At 43.2% G+C, this 13,900-nt stretch overlaps 1 long non-coding RNA gene across 1 annotated transcript; it reads left to right on the forward strand.

Moving 5' to 3' along the window:
• The first annotated feature begins 8,442 nt into the window (after positions 1-8,442).
• Positions 8,443-9,905, forward strand: LOC306987243. Its single transcript, XR_013795120.1, has 5 exons — positions 8,443-8,541; positions 8,621-8,689; positions 8,767-8,857; positions 8,932-9,466; positions 9,544-9,905. It is a non-coding gene; the product is annotated as an uncharacterized lncRNA (long non-coding RNA).
• The last annotated feature ends 3,995 nt before the right edge of the window (positions 9,906-13,900 follow it).

Below are 13,900 nucleotides of genomic sequence, written 5' to 3' on the forward strand. Positions count from 1 at the left end.
TTTTTAAATTATGTATAATAATGTATATTGTGTCAGTCACATCCTCAGCACCAGACCTCTCTGCTCCACCCACAATCACCCAAATTCTGTTCAGCAACACCTACACCAGCTCATCAAGCTCTCCATGAAAGCTTTAGTTCTGCCGGGAAGACTCAATCGTTATGTCACTTATTACCTTCTCATCTATCCAATCACATTCTTATACTTGTGGTATAAAAGATCGGTACTTACACACGTCTGAGTTCGCAGATGCTGACGCTTCCATTCACCTCCATCCTCCTCCCCACCACCAAGACGGGTCTTTCCCTCCATCCTCCCCACCACCACCAGGATGGTCTCTTCCCCTCCATCCTCCCCACCACCACCAGGATGGTCTCTTCCCTCCATCCTCCCCACCACCACCAGGATGGTCTCTTCCTTCCATCCACCCCACCACCACCATGGTCCCTTCCCATACATTGCAGGGGGTCGGCTGCGCCCCTGCGTTCGTCTTCAGGCAGGATATGCAGAGTCCGGACACTCAGATTGCAAGCTACGGACGGGGCCTACGCCAAAGAACTTGATTGCTTGCTGGGCTGTTAATAAATGTTTAATTGTCACAGTATTTATTCTCCAGAGTCTTTCTGGTAGAACTATTTGAGCAGTCACTCCACAGTTCACAATTGTCTGGTCTTGTTGTTCCATTGAGCTACTTACCTACCTGACCACCTTTTATACTTACCAGTTGCAATCTGATTTTCAATCCTCTTCAGTCTTCTTTAGTCATCTTCAGTCTCCAGCCATCCAGTTTGCATCAGTCTGCACTTACAAAGATACGAACTGTTATTCACCGCTGAGTGTTTGCTGCTGTTCTATGAACTCAGTCACTCACCTGCTTGCATCATTTGTTTCCTGCTCTTACCTGCAAATAAACATCCTTTGTGGAAGTTTTTTTTATATTGTATTCTTCTGTTTGCTAACAGTATCGTAGCATATCCAAATACATCACATACTTTGTAAAGTCTGTACAACTTATATTTCTTGCTTACTTCAAGCATTTAAAGGTGAACTAAGTAACTTTTTTACCTTACCTGATCAACTTTGGAGTCACTGGAATGGTTATATTACTTATTTTGGGTTGAATGGTGGTGGTTCCGCACCCCCCTGGTGCCCGTGAGCGGAAAAACAGCGTTTGCAACTTTGGGCCGGCGGCCCGCCGGCCTCTTCGTCTGGAAGTATCGTGTGATCCCAAGTCTCGCGAGGTAAAGAATTGCTTTACTGCAAAAAGAAATCTGCTATAATGCTGTCATTATTGCGCTCCCTCACGCTGTTGGAACCCGAATGAAGACGACGTTGCAAAGAGTTTCCCATCTGCTTTGATGTCGTTGATCTACTAAGCCTCTAGTGTCTGAGAATAGCCAGCGATTTTTTAACAGTTGTTGTCAAATATCTATTCCGAAGCTGCGGGGAGAGCTCTAGAGAGAAACCTCCGAGCAAAACGCGAGGATACAACAAAGAAATCCCGATCTTACTGAGGGCTGCTTTAAGGTACAACTAGCAAGGTGGAGTATTTATGTGTAATTTACCTGGAATTGGAAGTTGACATTCTGTGATGTGCCATGTTAAAAGTCATTAAACTAAATCTTATAATTATTATGCAGCTTTAATGAGCTCATATTCATTGAGAGATTGCATGGAATATTTGTGCTTCATTTGTGCTACAGGTGAAGGTGATGAAAAAGAAATGGTGACCAGACACAAGACCTAAGATATAAGGCAGAAGCAATTTTTCTACTTAGAAGCTCTACTAAGTCCAAAAAGTGATAGATGCTATTTACACTAAGTTGGATACTATTTATACTTAGTGCAAATCAGTAACGTGCGGTGAAATCTTGTCATGGGTAGGCTGTGACCTATCAATGTGGCATATATGCTCTTATATTCATTCAGTTTATGTAGCAACCAGTGATGCGGGGGTTGATCCAAAATGAGCATGTGCCTGCGGTCACCCGCGGTTACGAGTCATCCAAAAATATTTGTAATGATATTCGGGTCGCGGTCGGTCTGGTCGTTTGAAATAAAGATGCCAATTAAACCTTTGTAATTTGTATAGTACTAGACACAATTTTCTATGAAATACATAGGTCTACGCTTTATTGTCTGAATAACTGGCGCGAAGATGTGCCATTTTAATAGGCTACTCTTAAATGCATTTCAGTAATGTCAGTTTTATGTAGGACTATTTTCTGGGGGGGGGGGGGTTGTTGGATAAACACATGCAGCATCTTAATTGTTAAGAAAATGAAACGCAACAAATGAATTAATCAAGCCTTTATTACAAAACACTAGGCTATACAGCATTCAGAAAAATACGCACCCCTAGTTCCTACGTCTATGTCCCAATGACGCTACTATGAGCATTTACTAGCTACTTAAAAAAAATGAGGGTCAGGAAGCGTACAATATTTTCTTTCTTCTTTTTTTTGCGGTCCGAGCGGGTTAGTTGAAAACGTCGGTCGGGTGCGGGATGTTTATACATTGACCCGCGCATTAATGACAGCCACACACACACTATTGGTCTGGTGACGGCGCACCAGAATTTGAATAGGCTACAGTCAGAAAAGTAAAAAAAAGTAATAAATATCCCAAATATCCAACGGTTCACAGCCGTCGAATTAGGTTGACAGCCAACGTAGGCGCCGCTAGAAGTATCGGGAAGCGCGGATTGAGTGAGAGCGAGTGGATCACGTGACATGAAGCAAGCTCGGTTTCTGCCTCAATGTTGATAATTCAAGACAGCATGAGAACTGACTGCGCATGCGCAAATCTACGTAAACTACGTTCTATGGACCAAAGAGACACTGCTAACCTTTGCCTCAATGGCTTTGAATTTCCTGCATGAAAAATGTTTTTTTTAGGAGCAAACAATGGCAAAATTAGTATATTATAATGTGCATTCCTGAAAAATGTTGTTACAAAAATTTATATTTGGAATAAAATAAATGCAATTAATAATGTGATGAATTAATAAAGCTCTTGGAATTAATAAATGTAATGTCAACATTTCCTTTGGTGAGGCACTGCCTACCCTGCCTACCCTGACCACTCATCCCTGGTGCAAATACTGGCAGACACTATTTGCACCGTATAAGTTTACAATAATTAACAACATACTCAGTGTATATGATTATATTTATTAAAATCATAAATTGATCCTGCCTTATTGGGACCTTACGAGCCCTATTTTAATTATCTTAAACGCGCAAGTATCAAACGCGAAACACAAGTAATTTTGTGGGCGGATCTCCGACGCAAATCTAAAATGGGTTGTTTTGAAGTAGCCAGGTGTGGTTTGGGTGTAACGTGCAATACATTGGGTGTAACGTGCAATTTGTCACCAATCAGAGCGTCATCTCACATTCCCTTTAAGAGCAGGCGCGCTTGTTCCATGGCGGATTGCTAACGCAAATGGCAGATTTACCAGGCACACACAACTTACATGATGGTAAAGGTGATTCCGCAGTCTTCAGAATTTTGTTTCCTGGTTCTTGACGCACAACCCACTTTGTCAGATGTCCTTATATACCTATGTGTCGTGCCACTATTGATCAAACAGGTTTGATCTGTGACTGTCATTACTACAATTAGCCTGAATAATTTGGGTCAATGTGTAAGTTGATTTATGCCTTTTTTCACATCTTCATGGTCACCACAATGATCTCCCTCGTGTGGTAATATTTTTTTCTTGTAATTATGTATGGTTTGCAAAAATATGAACTGCTGCATCTGTGTAGATGAGAGAAGCAAAGTGTATGCGTGGTTGTGCACACGGTATGGCCAAGCATGCGCCCTTAAAATAGCATCTGAATAACGCGCCATTACATTCCTGGTCTGTGGCGGAATTGTTTTATCAAACTGCAAAATTGGGTGTGCACTTCAAGTTTAGCGCCTTCCGCCATTGCCTCAAGTCTGTGCTCATCTTTAGATGGTGGGTGTAAATCGTAAAATGCACCACAACACTCCGACCGCTTCACATTGTGTTCGTTATCTCCTCTTAATCTAATTGTTAGATTAGATTAGGCCGCCCCTTACTGAGCATAGATATAATACTTTACATATTTTACAGCTAACGTTATAGAATTACGTCTAGCAACTAGCGTAGGTCCCTCTCAGCCGGAAGTTGAAGTCCCTCTCAGCCGGAAGCAAGATGACAAAACGAACCCTTGTTGTCGTGGAAAATAAGGTGAATAGGCTAGTCGGTGAGCTGTCTGAACATCTAGTCAGCCTAAATAATCTAATTTAGCACCATGCCCACCACACATGGAAATCTTTACAAAGAAATCTAACAGAAGACATTCAATATTGCAGAGTGCCGCACAACACTGAACGAGCACTGCAGATGGACTTTTTCTAATTCGTTCAAATGCTTTTAATTAGCAGTTTAATCAGCCTGAATGGTCAGTCTGGCACTCGCTGTCGCCCAGTTGGCAGGGAGATTAAAGCCAGAGCTATGGTATAAAGAGAAATGTGCTCTCTCTGTCTTATTATCTGAAAACCTAAAAACATTTGTCTGCTATAGAAGGCAAGTAGGTGATGATTGGTAATTATGTTTAATGCCATCTGGAGTACTAGAGGGCTATCACTGTACGATTGTCAAGAACTGCATTGTCAACACAATATTTCTAGAGATGGAAAGGGTAGCATGCAAGTGTTGGAATTATGTAGCCCACATAAGCCATATCCTCCAGTGCTTCAGGAGAGTGGTGACACAGGTATGTTGTTCTCTGCTTTACAGCGGCACATTTACACTTATAGCTGACATTATTCTTGTGTGAGACATAAACAGAGACCAGTTGCAGTCATTTAGCACAGGAGGCTAAACACATCATATTAATGTCAAACAGCCCTCAGCTAAGAGCTATTCCAGCAATTCCAGGTACTAACATCTGCAATAGGTGCTGGGGTTTTAATTTTTGTTACTTAGTTACTTGCATTTGTTAAACTACGTCATGTACCTACAGTATGTGTGTGTCTACTACTTACTAATGTAAAGACCACCCACTGGCCCAGCTACAGAATCCAACAGTGTGGACGAAGGTAACCCTTACGAAAAATAAGTTTATTCAAGTGTGCAACTACTATAATTATTTTAAACAAAAAATAAAGTATAATTTCAGTCTTCTTTTTTATGTACTTCTCAGAAATATACGTTATGTACTTCTTAGAAATATACTTAAAATAGCATTTAAGTATACTTGACTTATACTGACAGAAAAGTCTATATGGCCTATACTTGAACTCAATCTCTTGATCCAAATATAGTTACAAATATAATTAAGTATTCTAAGTATACGTGGCATGTAGTTGATATTCTATTGTAGGATTCTATCTTGTTGATGTTCTATTCAAAATATCAAACATTACAGATTGATTATATTGCACTCCTGACATAAATTAAGAAATGAATATTACTGCAGCCTAGTTGTATCATAAACAGTGGTCAAATATTGAAGCTGGAGACTTTAATCTTTCTAATGATACTCAGTTATCCAGATCGAGTAAGAGTGTGATGTTTTAACCTGCAGTGAATGTTGAAGAACAATAATTTTGGGGCCGTCTTTGAACGTAAAGGGGATTAATATCCCAAGCTTAGAGAAACCTCTGTCAGAGCGATAGCCATGTGGGCAGCACATCGACATCGTGACACAACTGCACCTCAGACGGCAAAAGTTCAAGTCCCATTTAAAGGTACTTTCCTGCTCAAGTTCCTTTCTCACCTTTCCCATTGTTTCCTGTCTCATCTCATACTGTCCTGTCCATTAAAGGTGAAAAACCCCAAAGTCATAAGAAAATATTAATAAAAAAGAGCAACCTCTGCAAGACAATAAAGAGATCTCACATGTTTCTCATAACCCATTCTTATTTTGGACTCCTTTCTCTCAGAACTTTCTCGTCTCATTTGTGTCTACCTTTATTTATCCTAAGGAATTTTAGGAGAAACATCTGAGACACTGTTGATAATAAAATGAGAGATATTTGAGAATCAGTTTTGACTCTGTCTCTCAAATATTTCTCATGTCTCATTTGTATCTACTTTTATTTCTCCTTGGGAATTTTAGGAGACACATTTGAGACACTGTTGTTGATAATAAAATGAGAGATATTTGAGAATCACAACTCCTGAACTTAGAAAGAGCAACCTGAGCAATAAAATATCCCTGTAATGGAGTCTCGAAAGAGTGTGCAGCAAGACAATAAAGAGATGTTCTTCCTCTACCACATTCTCAGTTTTGACTTTTATATATATATATTCTTTATACTTCTCATACTATACGTTTTTTGCAAGTGCACATTCAAAATACAATTCTCACAAGGATACTTTTTTTTAATGTAAATATTAGGCCCAATAATAGTGCTTCCACCAAAGTGCTGAAAGATTCTTTAATGGAATTGTTTAGTAGTGGAATTAGCAAGAATAGTTCACAAACAGATTTTGTATAATGAACATTTGCAAAAACAGCTTCAATCATACCTTGTTTCAGATGTTGGGCTCTTGAAAGTGTCCAGTCCTTATCTCTTGGCTTTAGCATGAAAAAGGATTTACAACAGACAATTGATTTATCTGCAACTTTGAGCATTACTGCAAATCTCATCCCTTCAGCTACATTTTTGCACTCTTCAGAAAAAAAATCCCCCTCTCTCTATCTTTGCACTTTTCACAAGGTGGGTCTACCTGCCACGAATGCCAAATAAGACTGCGAGATCTCAGAACTCCAGAGGCAAATGCCCTGGGAATCAGACAGGAGAAGCACCGAGGAGAGAGAGGTGTAGGCCTTCAGCACAGGATAGGAAAGACTTCTTTGAAGACTTTTAATAGGCCTGCTTTGTGCGCAAGCTGCCAGTGTCTGTCACGCTGAGTCCAAATGTAGGAACACATTCTTCCCTGACTCAGACATTATTGTGTAGAATCTTAACACAGAGGTTAGTTTGCCATTTTATAATCTACAGTTAAAGAAAATATCCTGAAAGTAATTGAAATGTTATATGCTTAAGGGCTATTGCTCAAATGCTTTATGGCAATATATAACTGAAAAAGAATGCTCTCGCAAGGAGAAGTGATGGAGAAAGAGGTGGACCATTCTCTATGGGAAGAAAAGTATTATCCTGGTTTGTCAAAGACAATAATGTGATGCATAAACCACCATATAACAGGGAATTATTAACTATACACTAAACATAAATCCAATGGATTTTTTACTTCTAGCATTTACACAGTATATATTTTACCCAGCATATTTTGCAGTGTGCAGTTCAATGTATGATTTAAACACAAAGCCAGATTATTGCATTTTCTAAAGAAAAAAAGGCAAGACTCAATGCAATGATGCAATAGTGTTGCGGCTGGTTGAGCCAATCCCAAATCTCTAGATATAGCTCAGGTCCCTCTTCCAATGCAAGACTATGGGATCTTCAGTTGTCATCATAAAATCTGATCACTTATTAAATTAATATGTAAGTGACATTCGTTTAATTTCTGAAAAACAAACAGGATTACCAATATTATGCATATCCAGTTGAATAGACGGAAGTACAGTACTTCTCTGGTTTCATTACTGTAAGACAACCTGTGCTGATTTATATAGTGGTTCATTTTACTGTAAAAAATACTCAATTGTCCCTGACTGCGTGCCACATGAGCTGCACATGAGGGTAATATTAGCTCTCTGTCTGCCTTTTGTTAAATAAGAATTCTGCTGATTCAGTCAGAATACAAAGTGAAACATTCAATACCAGAAACACCTGACCTTCCAATGCAGTATGTGTAGAAAAAGTTGCATTATTACAAATGCCTGGAATTCTAGCTTCTTTTGCATACAAAGCTCAGACTCATGTGTACCTCATATATATGTTTGACCCAGGACCTACTCTGTTTCAGCCTGATAATGACCCTACCGAACACGGGAGTAGATACAGATGCCATTATGGAGTACCGCAGGCACACATGACATGTTATTTCGTTTTGGTGGACAGATCTGTGAAGCACAATCTTGTAGGGAAATGGCCTGAGACACACATGAGCAGGGTGGGAGAGACACGAGCTTTGAAGAGAGGATAGGGAATACATTAACTGCTCAGAGATTTGGGCTGAGCTGTGCTGAAAGAAAACAGCTTTGGAGTTTGGAAGAAAAAAAAAAGAAACAGAGTGGGATGAAAATGTGAAGGAATGTGTCAGGGGTTGATAAAAATGAGCCTTATCAAGGGTGCATTCCTCATCTGAGAGATAGAGGCAAGGGAAACATTAAGGAGCTAAAACAAGAATATTTGCAGCTAAATACCAACCAGCTGCTTTCCCTTTTAATTGTAACTCGTATTGGTTCACGGGTTGTAGTTAGATGTGTTTGCAAGTGTAACGGATTAGCTGATTGACAGCAAATATTGGCCTATCAGCAGGGGGTACTTTCCATATAAAGGCTGATTGGTTGTCACCCGGGATGTGTCACGTCCGTTTTCCCCGTCTGTTTGCTCGTGTCGAGCTCGATTGCTCGTGTCTGTGTCCTGTAGGTAAGCGCGCTGTTGTTATGGGTTATGATTTCTGGGAATTGTTGTGGTGTGCATAACGTGGAATCGTCTCTGTTAACAGTGCAGTTTAATGGGTTGCTGCTGTTTCCCATTCGCACTGTGTTGGATGTGCTGATTGTTCGCCTTGCAGGTATGTTTATTGTCAAGCGCTCGCTATATAGTGGTTATGGCCATGTGGGGTTAACACTCTTCTTACATACTAACTAGGCGTGATTCCCTGTATCCCATTTTGCTGTCGATGGGCATGACTGACCAATCTGTGACTATAAAGTATGCGATCTGACGTGATATTCTGAGGGTAAGTGTTAAAACGCAACCATGATTGGGATTGTGATAGTATGATGACTGGTAACATTTTCTTCTGTGTTTTAGGATCCTCCTTCTCGTTCGTATTCTCTCGCTCTCTGCCGTGATTCTGAGTTGCTGCTCACGCCGTTAAAGCGTTGCGGTTGGTACAGCCGCGCTGACGCGATCCTCATCATAGGGGATTTCTCTCGCTCTCTGCCGTGATTCTGAGTTGCTGCTCACGCCGTTAAAGCGTTGCGGTTGGTACAGCCGCGCTGACGCGATCCTCATCACAGGGGATTTATCTCGTTCTCTGCCGTGATTCGTGAGCGCTGCTCACACTGTTAAAGCGCTGCGTTTGACACAGCCGCGCTGACGCGATCATCAGGGGACTGCTCGTTTGATTTCTCATTCTCATTGTGACGTTTTAGTGCCCTGCTTCATATTGTCTTCTGTTTTTGTTCCTTTGATTTAACTCTTTTTCTTTCCTGGCTTATTGTAAGACCAACGAAGTGGTTATTGTAATGCACGTGATTTGAGATCCATGTAACGTCATCTCATTTGTACTCCTCTACTGAGTTGAAATTGCTTTGTAACAATCAAGACCAACTGATCCTTGCAGGTTATCATTTTTCCTTTTTTATTATTTTTGCTTTATTGGTAATGTTTTTATTACCATTTCTATATTCATTTGTATAGTTTCTGTTTGTTATTTTTCTACTGCAGGAGCTGGGGTCCCACAGCCGGAGTGCTCTTCCTCGTGGTGGTGGTTCTTCTTTATCGTGTGCAGTGTACACTTTGAGTGTGATAGGTGATTAGACTGCACGGGTGTGTGTGCGCGTGAACGTGTGCCTTGTAAAACCGAACTACAGTGATTCCTCTTCGTTGGGAGCCTCAGCCCTGCTGTCATTTGGTATTTTGCTTTACAGATATATATATCATTGCTATATTGTTTTGTGTGTTTCTTTGATCTGAAGTGGGGTTGTCAGTGTTTGCTGTGGGTTTTAGTGTCCAACATTTTTAAGCATTTTGTACTAATAAAAGTTTATATTTTGTACTATACTCACGTCTTTTGTCTACCTTTACGAGGGAACCGAACCTGTGTGCTTGACTCAGTATTTTGAGTATTTTCCCTGGGGTAGCTCCCAGGGTGGCGTAGTCGGATCTCTTTATTAATAAATCACTTGAGCTTGTCTCAATACTGCAACCACCCGCCACATTCTGGCGTAGTCGGCAGGGTGTTCCCTCTTGTGTAGTATAGAGACGTGGGTGTTTTTGTTGTGTTTGTTTTTTTTTCCTTTCTTTGTGTTTCTGTAGGAACCAAACGAGCAGACCGTGGCAGTCCCTTTTTGTGGTTGCTCTGCACAAGTCAATCTTGCGTTATATTTGTGGTAAGTGCTTGTGCAGTTACAGAAATGGAGGATGAATTGCGTGAGTTAAGAGATTTAGTAGCTCAACTAAAAGCTGATAATGAAAGGCTGCGGCAAGAGCCAGTGTCCGTTGCACAGCCGGGTCCATCTAATGTTGCTATTCCTGTGGCTGCGGATCCCCCACGTATTGGTGCTGGTGCGTCGGCCCCGGAGCGGTTTGTTTTCGTTCCCCGGGATCGTAAGTGCGCAAAGTTTAGTGGCCGGTCAGGCATTGGCATCAATGAGTGGGTGGAGGAGGCCCAGGCTTGTATGCGGCTTCGCCATCTGTCTACAGCGGATCAGGCATTTTTCTTGTTTGATCATCTGGAGGGAGAAGCGAGGGAGGAGATCCGTTACCGGTCTAGGGACGAGAGGGAGGATCCGGATCAAATTATTCAGGTATTGCGTGATTTGTATGGTTGCACGAAGTCTTATGTAGCGCTTCAGGAGTCGTTCTTTTCCAGAAGACAGCAGGAGGGGGAGACATTGGTGGAATTCTCCTTGGCCCTGATGAGTCTTCTGGAAAAAGTTAAAAGTCAGTCGCCTCATGGTATGCCTAATAGTGAAATTTTGCTAAGAGACCAGTTTGTTGAATATGTTAACGATTGCGCTCTTCGACGTGAACTTAAGCAACTAGTGCGTCGTCAACCCACTGCTACCTTGTTCGATATTCGCAGCGAAGCTCTTCGTTGGGAAAGAGAAGGCATGCCTGGTGGAATGCGTGGTCGAAGTCAGTCTGTCCCATCCGCTTATGGCATTCAATATGGGGTGCAGGGACATCAGCATCGTAATAGCAGCGGTTCAGCAGTGTCAGAAATAAGTGAACTACGGGATATGCTTAGAAAGCAGCAGCAACAATTGAACCAGTTAACTCAAGGTATGGCTCAGCTGCAGAATCCCCCGTTACGGTCGCGACCATTTAAGGCTAATTTAATTTGCAGAAGGTGTCAGCAACCTGGTCATTTTGCCAGGGATTGCGAGGGGGAGCGGATATTGGTTCCGCCATCAGCCCGTGTGAATTCTGCTTTAACGAGGGGTGGACAGTCATCGTCTATGCAGCCGTCGGAAAACTAGTTCCCACCGAGTCTCAGGGCCGCAACTTGGTTGGGAAAAAGATAGGCTCCGAAAATGTATCTGGTTCCGATTTTATGTCACGCTTTATGTCTACTTGCCCACAGCTCGTAGTATTGATGGGTGGGGTTCAGGTACCTTGCCTGGTGGACACCGGATCCATGGTGTCCACCCTTACTGAGAGTTGGTTTGTGGCTAATTTTGGGTTATGGGGTCAGGAACGGCTTAGATCGTGTCATTGGTTACAGCTTCGAGCTGCCAACGGCCTTTCAATTCCTTATATTGGTTATCTGGAATTGGATGTGGAGCTTTGTAGCCGAGTGGTTTTGGGCTGCGGTGTGCTGGTGGTCCGAGATCCTCCTGGTGGTGTGTGTGCAGCTGTTCCTGGGGTGTTGGGTATGAACATCCTTAGCCGCTGCTACCAGGAGCTCTTTGGCCAGCATGGCACAGCGCTTTTCAAGCTACCCGTAGTGTCCCAGGCCCCTAATTCGGTTCTTCAGGCTTTACAGTATTGCCATCAGGTTGACGTTCAGTCGGTTTCGGATTGTGGAGGGCGAGTTAAGGTGCGGGGACGTCGGGCGTGTCGCATCTCGGGTGGCACCATGAAATTTGTTGCAGCAACCTGTTCAATGACATATTCGAGCGTTACAGTACTGTTCGAACCACCGGCTTCTGGTCTACCGGCAGGTCTGCTGGCATCTCCTTCTCTCTTAAGAGTAGATGGTGGTACAGTCTATGTGCCCGTAGTAAACGTTGGTACTATAGATGTAGTGCTGTACGCTAGCACTGTTATTGGTACGGTGAATAAGGTGGATGTGATCAGTTTGCCCCCAGAGGTTACTGAAGTTAAGACTGTTACAGCCCAGGTGAGCACGCAGGTTGGGCAGGTTTCCCCCACTGTACAAGAACAGATAGCTCTGTTCGACTTATCAGTGCTGTCCGAAGAAGAACAGGGTAAGGTTAGGGCTCTACTGGAGAAGTATGTGCAGGTGTTCTCTATGAATGACGGGGATCTGGGTTGTACCAATTTGATATCCCATGAGATCCCCTTGTTGGATGACATCCCTGTCAGGCAGCGGTTCCGACGTATTCCTCCATCTGAGTACGAGGTGGTGAAGGCACATATCAATCAATTGTTGGAAACTCAGGTAATTAGAGAGAGCTGTAGTCCTTATGCGTCACCCATCGTCCTGGTCAAAAAGAAGGATGGTAGTCTGCGCATGTGTGTAGACTACCGCCGCTTAAATTCAAAGACTAGGAAGGATGCGTTCCCTCTACCACGTATTGAGGAGACTTTGGACTCGCTGGCTGGGGCCCGTTGGTTTTCTACCATGGACCTGGCCAGCGGGTACAACCAGGTACCTGTAGCTGAGAGGGATAAATCTAAAACTGCTTTTTGCACCCCTTTTGGCCTATTTGAGTGGAATAGGATGCCATTTGGGTTGTGCAATGCCCCAAGCACCTTCCAACGATTGATGGAGCGGTTATTCGGTGACCATCAGTGCCAGTCCCTCCTTTTATATCTTGATGATATTGTTGTCTTTTCCTCCTCGGTGGACCAGCATCTTGCTCGGATGGAGGTTGTCCTGAGCCGCCTGCAGGCTGAAGGATTGAAGGCCAAACTATCCAAGTGTGCCTTTTTCAAGAAAGAGGTACATTATTTGGGGCATGTCATCTCTTCAGAAGGAGTTTCTACTGATCCTGGGAAGGTAGAGGCAGTTGCACAATGGGCGTGTCCCACCAGTGTTGCAGAGTTGCGCTCATTTTTGGGATTTGCTAGTTATTACCGACGGTTTGTGGAGGGGTTCGCCAAGTTGGCTGCCCCCCTTCACAGGCTGGTGGCCCAGCTGGCAAGCCCAAAGCACCCGAAGCGGGGTGTTCAGGAGTTTGCTGAAGCTTGGTCTTCGGAATGTCAGTGTGGCTTTGAGGGATTGAAAGGTAAGTTGATCACAGCCCCCGTGCTTGCCTATGCCGACTTTTCACTGCCTTTCATTTTAGAGGTAGATGCCAGTCATGGAGGCCTAGGGGCAGTCCTTTCACAGGAGCACCAGGGCAAAGTGCGCCCTATAGCTTATGGCAGTCGCAGTCTTAGGCCCACTGAGCGCAATACATCAAACTACAGCTCAATGAAACTGGAGTTTTTGGCGCTCAAGTGGGCCATGACTGAAAAGTTTAGGGAGTACTTGCTGGGCCAAAAATGCGTGGTATTTACTGATAACAATCCCCTGAGCTACCTGACTTCTGCGAAATTGGGTGCCATGGAACAGCGCTGGGCTGCCCAATTAGCGTCCTTTGATTTTGAGATCAAGTATAGATCAGGGAGAAGCAATCGCAATGCTGACGCATTGTCGCGCCAAAACTTTCCGGAGTCGGGAGGGGCGCACCAGTGGTGTTCAGGTATGGCCGTTCCAGTGGCCTTGCAGCAAGCTGCCCAAGGTGGATTGGTGACCTCGGTTAACCAGGTTACCTCCTTTCCTTGTACTTCCATTATTGACATGGGTGCTCAGCAGGTAGCAGACCCAGTCATAGGAGAGTTGTTGGTGTTCTGGAGGCGCAAGTTGCCCCCGACTCCTGAC

Source organism: Phoxinus phoxinus (genome assembly GCF_949152265.1).
Source record: "Phoxinus phoxinus genome assembly, chromosome: 19".
In the NCBI taxonomy this organism is placed as follows: domain Eukaryota; kingdom Metazoa; phylum Chordata; class Actinopteri; order Cypriniformes; family Leuciscidae; genus Phoxinus; species Phoxinus phoxinus.